Below are 18,877 nucleotides of genomic sequence, written 5' to 3'. Positions count from 1 at the left end.
TGCAATTGATTGAGGTAACTTGTATACTGAAGCATAAGTGATAATCCTATTTCATTAACCCTTTAGCCCCCAATCCCGCCTGTAGGCGTGATAGCGATAACCATTCTTTGACGGCCCGTATGACCCTCCATACCTTTTTTGAACTGCCCCAGCTGAACTGTCATGATAGCAGGGACTTTAACCAAGCAGTTCATGGTCCATAAACTCTTCTCAGATGTCTGTTCATGAAAATATGGCACTTTGAAAGCCGTTTAAGAGTTCAAAATCGGAAAAATGTGAAAAGTAGCCAAAATCAGGTGGGGGTGGGCATCTTTGATGGCCACTACGTAACTGGTAGTGACTGTAGGTATAAACTATTATCATAAATGCATGCATAGGTGGTACAAGAACACAACGAGGTATAATATGGCCAATAGGAATCTAGTCTGTAAAATCTAGGTCACCGTTTTGTCAAAAATCCGTAAAAACGGACATTGAGGCAGACCTGACTTGACAATAATAATTCCCCAGCAAGACACTTAAGTCCAATATACGCCCAGTTAGCATGAATGGACTGCTGTAACTATAGGGTTATACTTGAATGACAAAGAAAAACAGTCTGGTCAATGTTCACCTCTCAAGGTCGTTTTAAAATCGGAAAATAGACGGAAAATTAACATTTTTCAGTGGGGGTGGGTTCAACTCAACTTTATCAAGCTGCAGACCACATATTAAACCATTTCCTCTGATAGAAGCCAAGAAAACCTGGCGGACATTTTTCCTTTTACAATGAGTGTTGTAAAATTTCAATTGATCAACAAACAGGAAGTGGTGCAACAGCATGTTTTGTAATTGCTTACTGCCTACAACTCAACATAATCAAGCATGTAAAAGAACAAAGATAGTGGTTCCCCTACACACAGCCAGACTCTTCCTCTTCTATTAATATTGCATGGATATCCTTCCAATTATGGAACACCACATACAGTTGTGTATGTGTACTGAAACGCATCACACTATTTTAAAACTTATTTATACTAATAAATTTAAAATCTAAAAGGACACTTTTATACAGTATCATTAGGGAAATATTTTTTTTAATTTACATATATACGTAAAAATTTTAAATCTAAGAAGATACTTTTTACAGACAAATTAATTTGTGAGTATAAATGAAATAACAAGAGTGCACACGCTGAAATGTCTCGCCTTCTTTACTAATCATTGATATTATGTTGATAGTCCTAAATATAAAGCTTTATTACAACTGTCACATAAACTCAACATTTACCAAGTAAACTAAACATTGACCAATGAACCATGAAAATGAGGTCAAGGTCAGATGAACCATGCTAGGCAGGCATGTACAGCTAACAATTCTTCCATACAACAAATATAGTTGACCTATTGCTTATAGTTTAAGAAAAACAGACCAAAACACAAAAACTTAATACTGAGCAATGAACCTTGAAAATGAGGTCAAGATCAAATAATACCTGCGTGAATGACATATAGATCATAAAATATTTCCATACACCAAATATAGTTGAACTATTGCATATAGCATTAGAAAAAAAGACAAACTCAAAAACTTAACTTTGACCACTGACCCATGAAAATGAGGCCAAGGCCAGATGACACCTGCCAGCTAGACATGTACACCTTACAATCATTCCATACACCAAATATAGTAGACCTATTGCATACAGTATAAGAAAAACAGACCAAAACACAAAAACTTAACTATAACCACTGAACCATGAAAATGAGGTCAAGGTCAGATGACACCTGCCAGTTGGACATGTACACCTTACAGTCCTTCCATACACCGAATATACTAGACCTATTGCTAATAGTATCTGAGACATGGACTTGACCACCAAAACTTAACCTTGTTCACTGATACATGAAATGAGGTCGAGGTCAAGTGAAAACTGTCTGACTGGCATGAGGACCTTGCAAGGTACGCACATACCAAATATAGTTATCCTATTACTTATAATAAGAGGGAATTTAACATTACAAAAAATCTTAACTTTTTTTCAAGTAGTCACTGAACCATGAAAATGAGGTCAAGGACATTGGACATGTGACTGACGGAAACTTCGTAACAGCCGTAGCCGCCGGATCACGATCCCTATGTCGAGCTTTCTGCAACAAAAGTCGCAGGCTCGACAAAAACTGCTGAATGAAATATAAGGAATAAAATCAGATATCTAGGCTTGAGAGCACTTATAATGCAATTTTCGATACAATTTATAAATCCAAGCATTTAATTGCTTTAAAGAAAGTTTATCATCAATAATTTAAAAACTCATATGAAATATTAATATTAACCTTTCAAATTGATATAAATTTCATAAAAATCTCGTAAAAATAGTACTGATGAGAGCTTCTACAAGACCAGACATACAGGCACAGATGCCTGGATATACATATGGACCTCCCAGTATTTCTAAATCCCACACTGCAATGCCACAAATCTGATAATTTAAAGGGGGAAAGTAGTTTTAAAACGTATCTGTACACTTTTCTTCAATTTATAATTATCTTATGAGTCCCTGGTTTTTAATTTAAGCTAATAATGGTTTCTGTGTGTGCTTGAAAATGCAGAAGCTTGGAACAGTGGTATATAATATAAAATGGCTTTAAAGCGGTCTTTCTCAAAAACTGATAGCTGTCTTGACTTGTTGACCTGAACTAACTGACTTACCTTTTTTTCTTTTAAATAGAACAAATGCTATAATTACAAGAACGACAATCATAGCAACAAGTCCACCTGCCACACCTCCAATTACACCTCCTAATGCAGTTGTCTTTTCTGCAAAGAAAATCAACAGAGTATGCATTAAAAAAAGCAACTTATAATGTAGAACTCATTTAGTGGACTTAAACTCCTGTCTCCCTTACATCTACAAAAGCCACCCCAATAAAGAACGGCACAAAAAACACATTGTAGTCCTGAAAAAATAATGTTATGGAAAATATGAATGTATTTATCAATTGATGGGAATCACTACTGTTTTCAATATAGCAAATAATAATTTGAGAGGAAAGAGTGCGACCACAATCCTAGCCCCAACCAATGGGAAAAATCAAAAAGGTTTTTGTCATTGTCATTTAGAATACAGATGGTTAAGAGTTGGGGGATAAAAGCAGCTTTTGAATTAGCAAGTGGGGCATAACTCCCAAAGACACATCTTATTGTGCACAGGTAAGGTCTTAGCATTGCAATTCAGAACACAAAAAGTTTTGGGATTGGATCTCAATAGAATTCAAAATATTCAACAATTAATTATATGAAAGGGTTAAGGCAATTCCCTAAGGACAAAAATTGTGAAATCCTAGAAAGTTTGGTCAGGGTTATTTGTTAAGAAGGTAAAATTTTGAACCATTTCATAGATATTTAACAATTTATTGTATTGTAGTCATGAACCCCATACCTAGACTCAGTGGTCTTGTGGTAGCGTGTTCGCCTCGAGTGTGAGAGGTCATGGGTTCGAACTTGCCGGGTCAAACCAAAGACTTTAAAATTAGTATTTGCTGCTTCTCCGCCTAGCACGCAGCATTAAGAAGTAGAGCAAAGACTGGTCGGCTCAGAGTCAGAATAATGTGTCCGGGTAAGGTGACATGTCTTCCTGTGGTCTGTTACCTTGTGAACTAGCATGTTAAAAATCCGTCTGAATATGCATATCAATTTGCCACTGGACGTTAAGCAGCCATCCATCATCATTATCATGCCTTAAGACTAACCTCTTAGGTGCACAACTGTAAATGTTTTCCCATGGTAAAAATGACTACCTGGATCTATCTGCATTTTCAACAGTGGCCACTCTCCAACATTAAAGACTTGTATATAATACATGACTAATATCTCTTTTTATCTTGTATTGCTGATAATTTTATTTTTTTCAGTTTCTCTCTTTCTATTATAACCTTGCAACACAATGAAACCAAAGCAAAGACATCATCATATGATCTTCCATGAAAGACAAAAATAGACCTTATTGCTATTTGAAAATATGCAACCCGTAACCCATTAATTTGCACACATAAACTATCAGTACGTCATGCAACAATCACATTTCTTTTTAGTTATCAAAATTTTTCTCTTGTGACGTCAAAATTTTACTAGAAATCTGTATGGCCAGTAATGACAAACAAATAAGGATAAGGTGTATTCACACCATCTGGGTCAATATCCCTAATGCGACTCAAATTGAGGAACACAAAAATTGTATTTATACCAAAAAAATCTCTGTGTAGTGATATTGGACATGTTTCTATTTTTAACAAGTGACTGAGCTTAACCATGTGTGTTGATTTGGAAAGTAGAGGACCATACAATAAATGTGTGAAAACTATGGAGTTATTAAATGTTTGCAAAGTACTAAATTTTCAAAGAACTTATTGTGTGAAAAAAGGGATTTTTAACCTCGAGGAGCCGCATCATGAAAGGATTAATCGGGTGTGCTAATTTACATTTACAGAAAAAGAATCTCACTTCGTACTCCGAAAATTTAACTACATATGTAAAAATGTCTCAGCTTCAAAAACAAGCCATCATATATATATATCCAAGTTTACGATCTGGACTGAGCTACAGAAGAAAAGGTTACCATTACCTCCTATGGGAAATCAATTACGCATACTGACCCATCTGTCAAACTGAAAATCACCACAACTGAATAAAATTATGAGCCAATTTAAGAATCAGATTCAATCTGAGTACCAAATATAGTTAATTATAAGGAGATTGCTAGAGAGTATCCAATGTCCCCCATCGTTATACTGGAATTCTCACATCATCCAAGATATTTCATATGTAAACCTCTGACATAAATTTCTTTAAAGGGAAATCACACTATTTATACTACTAATAATAATTCATTGAAATTTTGCATGTAGACAGATCATACTTATTAAGATATTTTAGGCGAAAAAAAAATTGGGGTCACCGATGTTGTTTTCGAGATATGACGTCATCAAACTTAAAGAATCGCGTTATAACGAAATATAGAAATACCGCTCTAAAATGTTAAAAAAAGACAAACTTATTGAAAAACCATGTTTAACTGGAATAACAAAAACAGTCAAATGTAACTTGTACCTTATGAACATTTATTTGTCTCGGTTTCCTTATTTTTGAAGGCATTTGAACATTTCCCGCCATTTTTAATTGCTATTTATAATAGATTTTTCTTGAAATAAAAAAAAATCTACTAATGTTTTTCCCTTCAAACTTCTGCAAAAGTTGCAGCTTCGGGGAAGATTTTAAAAGCATAAATAAAAAAGGGGGGTCACCGATGTTTTAAATCCGCTAAAACGGAAATAATCTTTATTATTGAATTTTGGCGGGAACTATAACCTTTTAACGTTATAGAACGACGTTGCTGACATAACAGCATTTCTTGCAACGCTTGGGTTGAAATAAACCTTTTCACTACAAAATATAATATCATTTTTGAACATTTTTTAAGGTATTTTGATTATTCATTGATATCTTTATCAATCTATCGAATCGTTAAACATAGATACAATAACAGTTTATTATAAAGTAATTGTCAAAGTTGAAGTCATCTCATTTTTTTAATTGCATTTGTTGTATGGGGAAAACGAATGTTTGCCTCATGCCGTATTATAGAAATAATGTTCGGCTTCCAGATAAAGAATCTTCTACCTCGGAAGACTGAGGGTATCCGGGCTGAAAAGTAACACGTTCCTTTTAGACTGCAGGCAGAATAATTTCGTTACCATAATTTCACTAGCTTGTCCATTCGCACCGGGAAGATAAAACCTGAAATGCCGTGTTAAAAATGCCACAAATTTACTCAGCACGTTAAAAGAAACCTATTTTCGGTAGGAATTTAAAATTGGTTCCGTAATTACACAACGCTTCATAATTTATTCAAACTGTGGGAAACCAAATTTTTTTCTGAGTTCTATCATCCCGCACCCATTTTTCATACATCGTTTCATGTTCATTGTACATAATATGTTCAATGTTCATCGCCTGTGTATTAAAACTTTATGTATTACGTATATTCTATTACCGTTCGATTAATCGCTCAACGTTGGTATGTTATGAGAAATACAATGCATCTGATAATTTAGAGTTAATTGACAATAAAATACACATCGCCATATTGATATCAGGAACATATAATGTTCCCAGTTGATATGTATTTAAAAAAATCTTTTAATTTGTAACAAACGGATCTAGTTTTTTTTTCTTGTTCTGCTACATCTATCCGTGTTTCTGTGGACATGTCGATATATTTTATCTAACTCTAGTTTTTTGTCGAGCCTTCGACTTAAGTCGAAAAAGCGAGACATAGCGAACCTACATTCTGTCGTCGGCGTCGTCGGCGTCGTCGTCGTCGGCGTCGGCGGCGGCGGCGGCGGCGTCCACAAATATTCACTCTGTGGTTAAAGTTTTTGAAGTTTTAATAAATTTCTTAAACTATCCTGGATTTCTACCAAACTTGGACAGAAGCTTGTTTATGATCATAAGATAGTATCCAGAAGTAAATTTTGAAAACATAAAATTCCTGTTTTTCCATATTTGACTTATAAATGGACTTAGTTTTTCTGCCAAGAAACAATACATTTACTCTGTGGTTAAAGTTTTTAAGATTTCAATAACTTTCTTAAACTATCCTGGATATGTACCAAACTTGGACAGAAGCTTGTTTATGATCAAAAGCTTGTATCTCGAAGGAAATTTTGTCAAAATTTTGTACCTGTTTATCCGTATTTTACTTATAAATGGACTTAGTTTTTCTTCCAGTTAACATTACATACAGTATGCAGTTAAAGTTTTTAAAACATTTATTAGATCCATAAACTATCCTAGATTTATACCAAACTTGGACAGAAGCTTCTTGCAATCAAAAGATAGTATCGAGAGGAATATTTTTATTGATTTTTTCCTCATTTTTGTTGAGCCTGCGATTAACAGCAAAAGTAGGCGAGACACTGTGTTCCGTGGAACCCTTACGAAATTTTTTATCAGATGACAAATGAGAGTGTGGATAACCTTTGATGTAGAATAAGAGTTCGAGATCCAGCTAAATTTAGAGTTAAAGTTCCAGTTTTATTTTTAGTTCGAATGTTAATTCGAGTAAGAGTTCTAGTTAAAGCTCGAGTTCCACTTAGAAACTTCCGAGTTATACTGTAAGATAGAATAAATTCTGGTAAGAGTTAAAATTTTGAGATTTGAGATCCGGTGAAATTAAAAGAAAGATTGCAGTTTCTATTTTCTGTTTGTGCACCTCTCTTTCTTGAATTGTATATTCTTATTATCACATTTATATTTCAGTATGGCATAGCCTTTATACCTTTTTTTGCCAAAACTGATTAATGATAGGTAATTTGAAAATAACTGATTGATTGTGTGTGCCACTTTCAGCACTCTGCTATATCATGTTGGCCTTTTTTTTTTAAAGAACCAAGGTATCAAGAGTAAATCAGCTACCTTTGTATTAAACAAATGGTTGTCCTTTACAGTCATGATCGGGATCTGACTATCTCCCTATATCACTGTTTTTTTTAACATGCAAGTGATCACATTGAGTGATCTGAACACGAACCTACATCTGAACTACTAGTTTTTGTTTTGTTTTTGTTTTCGTTTTTTTCTTGATTTTTGCAAAACTTTCAGTGTCAAATACTACATGAATATCAGCACAAAATTTTTTTCTATATGAGATGAATACTCTTTCACAAGATGGACCTTAATGTGATGGTTACAGATTAGGACTCTGAAAGACATGTTACTCTACATAAATACATGTGTGTGTGTTAAATATTTCTCTTGTTGGAGTCTTGTAAAGCCAAATATACAGTGTGGATTTTTTGTTGTTGTTGTAGGCAGTACGGTCATCAATAGTACAAAAATAACTAGGCATAGTGTTTGATATTCCCAGATTGCTCTGACGTCTAGCGGCCTTTTTTTTTTAACTTGTTGGTCGTACAGTTCGCTATAATTGACAGTTTGAAGAAATACTACAAAATATGATTTTTTTTTGTGCCCAAATTATGTAAGCCTGTACAAAGCATTAAAGGAAGATTGAGTATAATGTACTATATAATACGGTGGTAAATTTTCTTTGATTTCGACAGACAGCAACCGATGTAAAATTTTGTATGCTTCTTTTACAGTGATGTTTAACTGGCGTTATTCTTATATAACGTTTGATATTTCAACAAATATGATTACTCTACGAATCACTCGTGTTCATGTGTTTGTGCCCCCATACCCCCTTCCCAAAAAAAAAAAAAAGAAACAGAGAGAGAGAGACGTTTGACACAAAAGGAACATCGAAACTCATTGTTCTTATTTACATCACTCTGTTGGACAGAAAACTACAAATTCCGGAAGCTGTACGCTTACATGCTGTTACTCTTGGTATATTGTTATTTTTTCCAGTTTATTCCCACATACCGCATCGCGACTATACTCTGCCAACAGTTGGGTTACACTAATGACAGGACAATTGCCCGTATTGACCGGATGAGATATAAATAGTCAGAACTTTTTTGTTATTTGATAGATTATTTTAATATTTGAAGACCTTAGAAATATTAGACTATATTTTATGAATATTTTACAAAAAAAAGTTGACCGGACGGATTTCACACTCACTGATGTACGCTTAACAATATTGAACTGATCGACAAAAAGTGTTACTAGTAATATCTCTTTTGTTTTACAATATTTTTTCATACAACTAAGAAATCTGCGAGATTAATAGTTATCTTATATGAAAATTTAAACTTCATAGTAAAACAAAATCTTTTTCTAAAAAAAAGTTGACCGGACGGATTTCACATTCCCGATGTACGCTTTGATTATACTAAAATGATCGACAAAAAGTGTTATAAATATCTCTTTTGTTTTAAAATATTTTTTTTCTTCGTGAAACTAAGAAATCTGCGAGATCAACAAATATGTTAATATAAGAAAATATAAACTTTACAGTAAATAAAAAAAGTTTTTCTACAAAAAAAGTTGAGCTGTCGGATTTCACTACAAATAATAAAGACCAGATCAACAAAAAATGTTGATATTTCTCATATCTAACAATATTTTTCGGTGAAATTAATAAATCTTTAAGAAAAATAATTGTATAAATGGTATTGTATGTAAATACTAACTCAATAATAATAATAATAATATCTTTATTTAAAGAGAGTAACTCATTTGAATTTTAAAAACCCAATCGTAAGGTAATTCAAGACCATATCAAGACCACTTTCAGCTATTTTTTTGCCATACATTTTGTCCGTTTCGAGTAGCATTTTCATTTTTGCACTTAAATCAAAACGTCATTTGCTTTCTCTTGCTTTAGTGAACGTCCCTTTGAGCGGGCCGCCATTTTAGAAATTAGCAACCTTTACGACGGACTCGAAACGGCGACGTCATAATACGGTCACGACACTATAGCGGCGCCGAGAGCGATGCGTATAAACAATAGTGTGATTTCCCTTTAAACTCCAATGAGAAAAGTAAGTGAAAGAACACTTACAAAGTTGATTTCAATCTTATTTACATTTTAAAGGGGCATTTCTCCCCAAAATATATTTGGAAAATGCTAACTTTCCATAAAATAAAAACAATACCAAAGGGAGAATCAAAACTCATAAGTCATAGAGAGACTGACAAAATCATGGCAAAACAACAAAAAACAATTAAAAAGACAAATTACATTGAAATAACACTGTATCATAGATAAACTGTTGACACAGAGATTTGTCTATCCTGCATGTAATTTGATAGTATAATTCAAATGTTAAAATAAAAAGACATTACTTTTATTAGCATGTAAGCCATCAAAAACATTTCAAAGTCAATGAACCAGGACTAATGATGCAGGTGTAATAAATCGTCCCCATTTACCTGACCTAAACACAAACAACAACATGTGAACCATGCAAAATTTCAGGCAGAGCCCTTCTATGGCCAACTATACAGTATGAGTTTTTCTCATTGTTAAAGACCGTACTGTTGCCTTAAGTTGCTTACATCCACTTCATTTTAACTGTGGTGGATAGTTGACTCATTGTGTTAACTATTTAGTTTAGTAGTTTAGTATAAAGTTTAGTCTTTAGTCTTTAGTTCTATTTGTATAAAATTGAGAATGTATCTTTGTATTTACAGTTTGTAACTTAGTGGGTCTAGATTAAAGCTGTACAGAGAACATTTTAGTCATTAAGAGTCTTTTAACACATTGGCAATCATACCACTCCTTATTTTTATAAACCATGACTGAGGATGGCAGGCCTTTTAATCTCATTTGAAATAAGATGTGAAACTGCTAAAACAATGCTTATCAAATGGCAAACTCATTTTCGGAGTATCAATGACTTAAATGGTTCATCTTCAACTGATAACTGATTACAAACTTTAACATGTAATTTTAACATTTTTGGGACACAGTTTTTTCATAATCAGGGATGCAATCTCCATTAGGATCAATACAACAACAAACAAGAGGCTGTCAGAGTGACAGCAAACGGGATTTCCTGCAGAGGTCGAACCCTGTGCAGTTAAGCAAGTATGGACACTACATTTAAGCTTAAAACAGCTCTGAATTTGGATTGTGATTGAATATTTGATACAGCATAGGTTTGTGACACAAAATGAATGTGGTCAAAGAACTGAAAAATTTGAAATTGGACATTAACCTATTATGGTCCAATATCCAAAATCTAAGTACATTGTTAGAATCAGCATATCAAAGAACCCCAAGAATTCAATTTTTGATGAAATCAAACAAAAGTTTAATTTAGGACCCTTTGGACCCTTTGGACCTCAATGTGGACCAATTTGATAAAGGAGCCCAAAATCAAAAATCTCTAAATACATGGTTAGATTCAGCATTTCAAAAAATCCCATAAATTCAATTTTTGTTGAATTCAAACAAAGTTTAATTTTGGACCCTGATTTGGACCAACTTGAAAGCTGGGCCCACACATCCAATATTTAAATACAGGTATAGATTCAGCATTTGAAAGATCCCTATATATATTTTATTTATGTTGAAATGAAACACAGTTTAATGTTATCCATATACTTATTAATTTTCTGTTCAAAGGGAAATAACTCAAACTGAATAAATGATATACAACTAGTTCTCTAAAATTAGATATGATTTAACCACTAAAAAATAGTTCTCTAAAATTAATAGTAATCTAAAAGTTATATATTTTCAAATTATAATCAATAAAATTAGATATGATTTAACCACTACAACAGTGTTACAATCAGCATATCAAAGAACCCCAAGAATTCAGTTTTTGATGAAATTAAACCAAAATCAAAAATCCAAATATATGTTTATTAATAGACAATAAAAGCTTAGTTTTTAAAGGAGTTCACTTCATCAAAAAAAAATATATATATAGCATTCAGAAAATTAGCTTAATATACAGAATAACAAACAAACCTACCACAAAATTCTTCAAACAATTAACCAAAGAAAAGAAAAATAAATGGAGAATGTGTCCCCATGGACACAGATGATGCCCCTGCTTGCATACAACAATATAAAGGGACATAACTCAAGAACAATAAAAGTGACGCTACCCAAATTTGTACTTGATCTTAGTTTTGTGGTAATAAGTATTGTGTGTAGGTTCCATGTTTGGATGGGGCAAACTTAAGTTACAGAACGGAAACTAAAAATTTTGCAATTTTTCGATTTATAAAGGGGCATAACTCAATAATGGTTAAAGTGACACTACCCAAATTCAATTTGATCTGTGTTTTATCAGTGGAAGGCAAAATTAAACATTGCATTGTATAAAGCATTGATTATAGTTGATTCAACTATAACCATGGACAAAGGAAGATAACTCTAATTCTAAAAATTACTTGAACAATGACATCATTGATATTTTTAGAAAAAATGAAAAATTGCTATTGTAAAGGGACATAACTCTAGAACAGTAAAAGTGACGCCACCAAAATTCAAACTTGATCTGTGTATTGTGGTAATAAGCATTGTGTATAAGTTTCATAACATTTGGTTGAGGCAAACTTAAGTTAGAGAACAGAAATGAAATATTTAGCAATTTTTCCATTTATAAAGGGGCATAACTCTAGAACGGTTAAAGGGACGCTACCAAAATTCAAACTTGATCTGTGTTTTGTGGTAATAAGCATTGTGTATAAGTTTGATAACATTTGGTTGAGGCAAACTTAAGTTAGAGAACGGAAACCAATTTGGGACGTACGTATGTACGTACGGACAGACGGACAAGGGTAAATCTACATGCCCCGTCCCCTTCTGCATGGGCATAAAAAATCCAAAATGTCATTTATCATTTTTACAATGTCTTTTAAAAATCTAAAAAAACTTATCTGTAAGTGTAATCAAACTTTATATATATATTTAACCATTTTTGCTCAAAGGGAAATAACTCAATCACATAATAAGTACCACTTTTGACTATTGGAAAGGGATATAACTCAACAACGAGAAAAGCTAAAAACGCGAAAATTAAACTTGACCTTCATTTAGTCGCAGGAAACAACATATATAAATTTGAAAAAAATTTGTCAAAGCGTTTTCATGTGTATAAACTGACACCGTTTGGCAGCCGCCCGACCACCCACCCGCCCGATGTACATCCCCAAATCAATAACCGAATTTTCCTTCAAAATTCTGGTTAAACAACCAGCATCCCAATGTCCCTAACTGATCTACATATTTCATGTCCTAGGGCAATAACTACAAAATAGTTTAGTTTTGGTTCTTTTTAACTTTTAATCAATAAACTTGAGAGCACTTACAATTCAATTTTTTCTATAAATCATTTTACCAACCAAGGGCGTAACTCCTTTAGAAATAGTTGATCGGCACTGATTTTTTGGACTTGTCAAAGAAATTACTGATATAAACAATTTCATATGACTTATGAGTTTAAAAATCCTGTTGTTATAATTTGCCTCTCTTTTCATATTAATTTCATAAAAATCTGGCAAGAATGTACATTTGAGAGCTCTCACAAGAGATAGACACATAGAAGGAAGATATTTCCAAGTCCACTACGCCATGTTGCATGGGAGACAAAAAAAGATAAAAGAAACCAACAAAATATATTGGACAGCACAACAGACTACACCAACCAACATTATTCAACTCCTCCACAAAGAAAATAAACAAAGACAAACAACACATGGTTCAGATAAGCCTATGTCACATCAGGTATTTTGAAAATTCAAATGAGTCAGTCTTTTTATTTTCATACCTTTACCTAGAGTTCTTATTGTCACCATTTCTGTATGTTGGCTCTGGTTAAAACTGTTTTTTGCATACATTCTCAATTCATATGTTGTCTTATCTTGAAGTCCTGACAAAGTGTAAAAGTTGTATGTGTATAACTGGTTACTGGTTTTGATTTCTTTAGGCAACCATGCATTAGTTCCCCTTATACGATATTCTATGTAAAACATTTGTGTATGTCCACCATTATATCCAGGAATCCACTGAACTGTTATACTGGTTTCTCCTGAATTGGTTACAGTGAAATTTGATGGAGCTCTTGGTGCACCTGAAATTATTTCCAAATATTTCTTTTTAAAATGTCATATTCATTTGCAATCTTAATATTGAATGATGAACTGCAAAGTCTATATGTTCATGGATAAAGGCAACAGTAGTATACCGCTGTTTGAAATTCATAAATCGATTGAGAAAAAAACGAATCCGGGTTACAAACTAAAACTTAGGGAAACACATCAAATATAAGAGGAGAGCTATGACACAACAGAAACACAACATTAAAAAGTAAAACACACAGAAACGAAGTATAATATAACAATGGCCATTTTCCTGACTTGGTACAGGACATTTTAAGAAAATCAAAGCGTGAAAGCGCTGTAAAGGCAGTTAATTACAGGTTGTGTGTATTTTTAGTCCAGTTATATCATTATTTTGCATAGTAAATGTACAGTGTACTTATCAGAGGTGGCTTTCAGTATTTAAGATTTAGAGTTCTCTAATGATATTGAACAAGTTTTATGAATGTCATATTCTGAGCACTATATGAAGGCGATTGTTCTCACTTGTTTATGAACTAGTGCATTATGTCCAGTTTGTACCTTTTTTATCTATGTTTATAGTCAAATACTGTTTAAAATAGTTAGGCATTTTCTTTTTAGTAATAAGTAAATGTTATCAACTGTATTTTATTCAACTTTGCAAATGTGGTTTGTTACTGGTAAGTATGGATGATAGTTGTTTCATTGGCAATCATAACACATCTCCTTATTTATATAATGATCTATATTCAACGACCTCAGGTACAAAAAAAATGTATGTAACTAAACTATGATGGGAAACCTTTGACTTCTTTCTTTTATATAAACTTTTGATTTGGTACCATAGAACTATGTAGAATAAATGTACATTGCAACATGTCCAACTCTTTCAATGACAATACATTTTTTAGAAACTATAACTCCAAGCAAAATTATATTTCCAAGTATAAAGTAATTTATGAATGAAAAAAGGAGTTCTTAATTAAGAAATAAACTGATTCGCTGAGCGCAGCTGGATACACCTGCAGATGTCCAACCCTGAACAGTTGGGTCAAAAATGGACACAATATTCAAGCTTGATACAGGTCTGAATTTGGATTGTAATTAAATATTTGACATATTATAGTTTCTAAATAAATGTAGTCAAAGAACTTGAAATCGGTTATATGAATTGAATTTATTTTCAATTAAAGATTTCTTGCTGTTGTGCAATACACTGTGCTATTGCGCAATACTTAATACCAGTAAATCTGTTGCCAGACTATAAACAAATAAAGTTCAATTTCTTCTCAATGTCATATTTGAAATTTATGAAAATCAATAGGGAGATTACATCGATAGCTATAAATAATTCACCAAAGTTTCATGCGAACTGCTTAAAGCATTTTTGAGTTGTTGTCCAAAAACTGGAAAATCCCCCCTTTTTAAATGAATAAAACCCCATAATTCAGAAATGTAAAATCTAAAAAATTCTAAAGGGAGCTTACGGATTGATAATTTAGTCTTAGAGGCAAGATTTTTTTATTAGTTGTTAGTGGCTTTGAACTAGCTGTCAGTAACTGCGAGTACTCTCAGATCTGTACTTAGTGTCTTTTTGTTGTTTGGATGTACAACTACCCGGCCATGTCCACTTGTATTTATCCATCTGATGAGTTAAGCCTCTTTCAACTGATTTTTATAGTTCGTTCTTATATTGTACTGTTACACCACTGTCCCAGGTTAGGGGGAGGGTTGGGATCCTGCTAACATGTTTAACCCCGCCACATTCTGTATGCACATGTATGTGCCTGTCCCAAGTCAGGAGCCTGTAATTCAGTGGTTGTCTTTGGTTTATGTGTTGCATATTTGTTATTCGCTCATTTTTTGTACATGAATTAGGCCGTTAGTTTTCTTGTTAGAATTGTTTTACATTGTCATTTCAGGGCCTTTTATAGCTGACTGTGCGGTATGGGCTTTGCTCATTGTTGAAGGCCGTACTGTGACCTATAGCTGTTAATTTCTGTGTCATTTGGTCTCTTGTGGAGAGTTGTCTCATTGGCAATCATACCACATCTTTTTTTTATATTAACATCAACAGATATAAACAATTCACCAAAGTCAAGGTGAGACAACAAAACTTAGTTGTAATTATAAGATCTCTGAAATTTTTTACACGGTACAAGTTTTTCTCATTGTTGGAGATTGTACTGTGACAGTAACACCTCTAACTGCTCAAACCCATTTCTTATGCACTTTGGTTCGATAAACTCACTGAATATCATACCACATCTCCTTATTTTTATATGCATTACAATTTACATGTGCATGTAATTGTAAATATATATATATGATATATCAGAACAAAATTCATTGCATCAATTTTAATTATGCATCCTTTGGCACAATACAAGTTCTAAAATTACACAACATAAAACAACTAAATGTTATTTCAGATGAAAGTTTTGTTTCAGTTCCATTCATAGGATTTTATTAGAATTTTGTATGTTTTGCCAAGTCCAATAATTCGCTCTATGTGCACGTGTTAATTAGAGACTTTTCTATCCCGTATAAGAGTTTTGGAACTAATTCTGTTTCTTTTTTTGAAAAAAGTTAGCAAACAAATCTTGCACATTTAAACCTTTGTCTGCCATCACACTGTCACCTGGATCACATAATTGAACTACAAACCTCCTGCTTTTATGGCAATGTTAAATATAACATTAAATGACAACATTACATGACAGGATGGACTTGAAATAATTCAGGTAAATATTCAATATGTTTCAATTGTAAATATGTCATAAATATAATATAAACTTTTACACCTCAATTTTAATGTAATATTAAAACTATAAAAAGACAACAACATCCTGGAATACTGTAAGGAAATGCTTTATTCTGGTCTACATGTTTCGCCACTTACACTTACAAAGACTCCACCGTAAGTGGCGAAACATGTAGACCAGAATAAAGCATTTCCTTACAGTAATCCAGGATGTTGTTGTCTTTTTATAGTTTTATTTTCCCGAGGTTTTAAGACAACCGCAGCATACTTCAGTATCCATCCTGATTACTCTACCAGCTTGTACCGTTAGAAGGTGTTGGTTCACTTGTGTAGATGTTTTAATGTAATATTGTTTAATAGCTTTTATTTAAAGTGATTTAATTATGCTGTCCTTTGATTATCTGTGTCATTCGGTTGCTGTCTCATTGACAAAGAGCCCACATCTTAATACTTACTTGCAGATTCCAGAGTCACTTCATGTTGTACATACTGACTACTACTATAATACAAATGTAATGTATAGTTTGTAAAGTCTGTCTCCTGTAGATCACTTATAGTCAGTGTAACTCTGTAACCATCCAGCTGTACTTCTACACCATGAAACACATCTTTGACCATGACAGGTTCTTCTGTGGTGGCATATTTGTTTGATACTAGATGTGTATAATCTTTATACCAACGAATACTGGAATACTTTGGAATACTGTACACATTAACATTTAATTCAGTACTTTTACCAAATTTTCCATACTGTGTAGAATTGTCTTTGTTGTCAGCTGTTACAACTGGTGGAGCTACAATAGTTCATAATTGACTTATTCATATAATTTTATTAGTAAAGTAGACTTTTTTCTTAGCAAAGACAAAATTGAAACAAGAAAATTGAAGGCTTACATGTTTATTAAGGTTACTATGAACATGATGCAAATTGGCGTTAATATTGGTAGATTTGCCAAATTTTCTGTACTATGTACAATTTCTTTACTGTCAGCTGTTATAACTGGCTGAGCAAAATATTGTAAAGAAATTAATTTATACATGTACTTTATTTTGTTACTGTCAAGTAATCCTGTTTCTAGGCAATACAAAATCAATATAAAAAGAATAAATAGGGAATGTGTCCCTAGGACACAGATGATGCCCCCCCTTGCATATCATATAAAGTTATAAAGGGACATAACTGAAGAACGGTATTAGTGACTCTACCCAAATTTGTACTTGATTTGAGTTTTGTGGTAATAAGTATTGTGTATACGTTTCATAACATTTGGTTGAAGCAAACAAAAGTTAGAGAACGGAAACGAAAAATTCAGCAATTTTTCCCTTTGTGAAAGGGCATAACTCTAGAACAGTAAAAGTGACACCACCAAAATTCAAACTTGATCTGTATTTTGTAGTAATAAGCATTGTGTATAAGTTTCATAATATTTGGTTGAGGCTAACTTAAGAAAGAGAACAGAAACGAAAAATTCAGCAATTTTCCCATTTGTGAAAGGGCATATCTCTAGAACAGTCAAAGTGACACCACCAAAATTCAAACTTAATCTGTATTTTGTGGTGTTAAGCATTGTGTATAAGTTTCAACACATTTGGTTGAGGCAAACTAAAGTAAGAGAACGGAAACGAAAAATTCAGCAATTTTTCCATTTGTAAAGGAGCAAAACTCTAGAACGGTTTAAGTGGCCCCACCAAAATTCAAACTTGATCTGTCTTTTGTGGAAATAAACATTGTGTATAAGTTTCATAACATTTGGTTAAGGCAAACTAAAGTTAGAGAAGGGAAACGAAAATTTCAGCAATTTTATCTATTTGTAAAGGGGCATAACTCTAGAACGGTTAAAGTGACGCCACAAAAATTCAAACTTGATCTGTGTTTTGTGGTAATATGCATTGTGTATGAGTTTCATAACATTTGGATGAGGCAAACTTAAGTTAGAGAACTGAAATGAAAAATTCAGTAATTTTTCCATTTGTAAAGGGGCATAACTCTAGAACGGTTGAAGTGACGCCACCAAAGTTCAAATTTGATCTGTGTTTTGTGGTAATAAGCATTCTGTATAAGTTTCATAACATTTGGTTGAGGCAAACTAAAGTTAGAAAACGTAAACCAACTTTGGGACGTATGTACGGACGGACAGACAATTGTAAAAGTTAATGCCCCCTCCGCTACGGCGGGGGCATAAAAATTGAAGACAAATTGTATATTTGGTTATTTAATGTTTAAACAAGGAAATACTTGAATCTGGAATAATATTGAATTCTGGAAGGTTGAGTAGAAATGTATAATGAAAGCTAACCCAACTAAATAGGTTACTTTCACTAATAGTTCAGTATGAACCAACTAACCCCCTTAGCCATGCATGCATGCATGGCCTACCCTCCTAAATTATGTATGTTTCATCATACATTTGTTATCAATTTTCCAGAATTTAAAATTAATCCAGATTTAAATAATTCATTGTTTTAACACCAATTTTGCAGCCATGGCTATATCATGCCGGCTAGTTTTTACAGGTGAGAGCAGCTGGAGCACACATTGAGAATCCCTGACTTTCAGCTGGAAAACAGGCTTGTCACATAAGCTC

This window comes from Mytilus californianus, unplaced genomic scaffold, assembly GCF_021869535.1.
Source record: "Mytilus californianus isolate M0D057914Y unplaced genomic scaffold, xbMytCali1.0.p SCAF_5, whole genome shotgun sequence".
Taxonomy (NCBI): domain Eukaryota; kingdom Metazoa; phylum Mollusca; class Bivalvia; order Mytilida; family Mytilidae; genus Mytilus; species Mytilus californianus.
Note: the sequence above shows the minus strand (reverse complement) of the source record.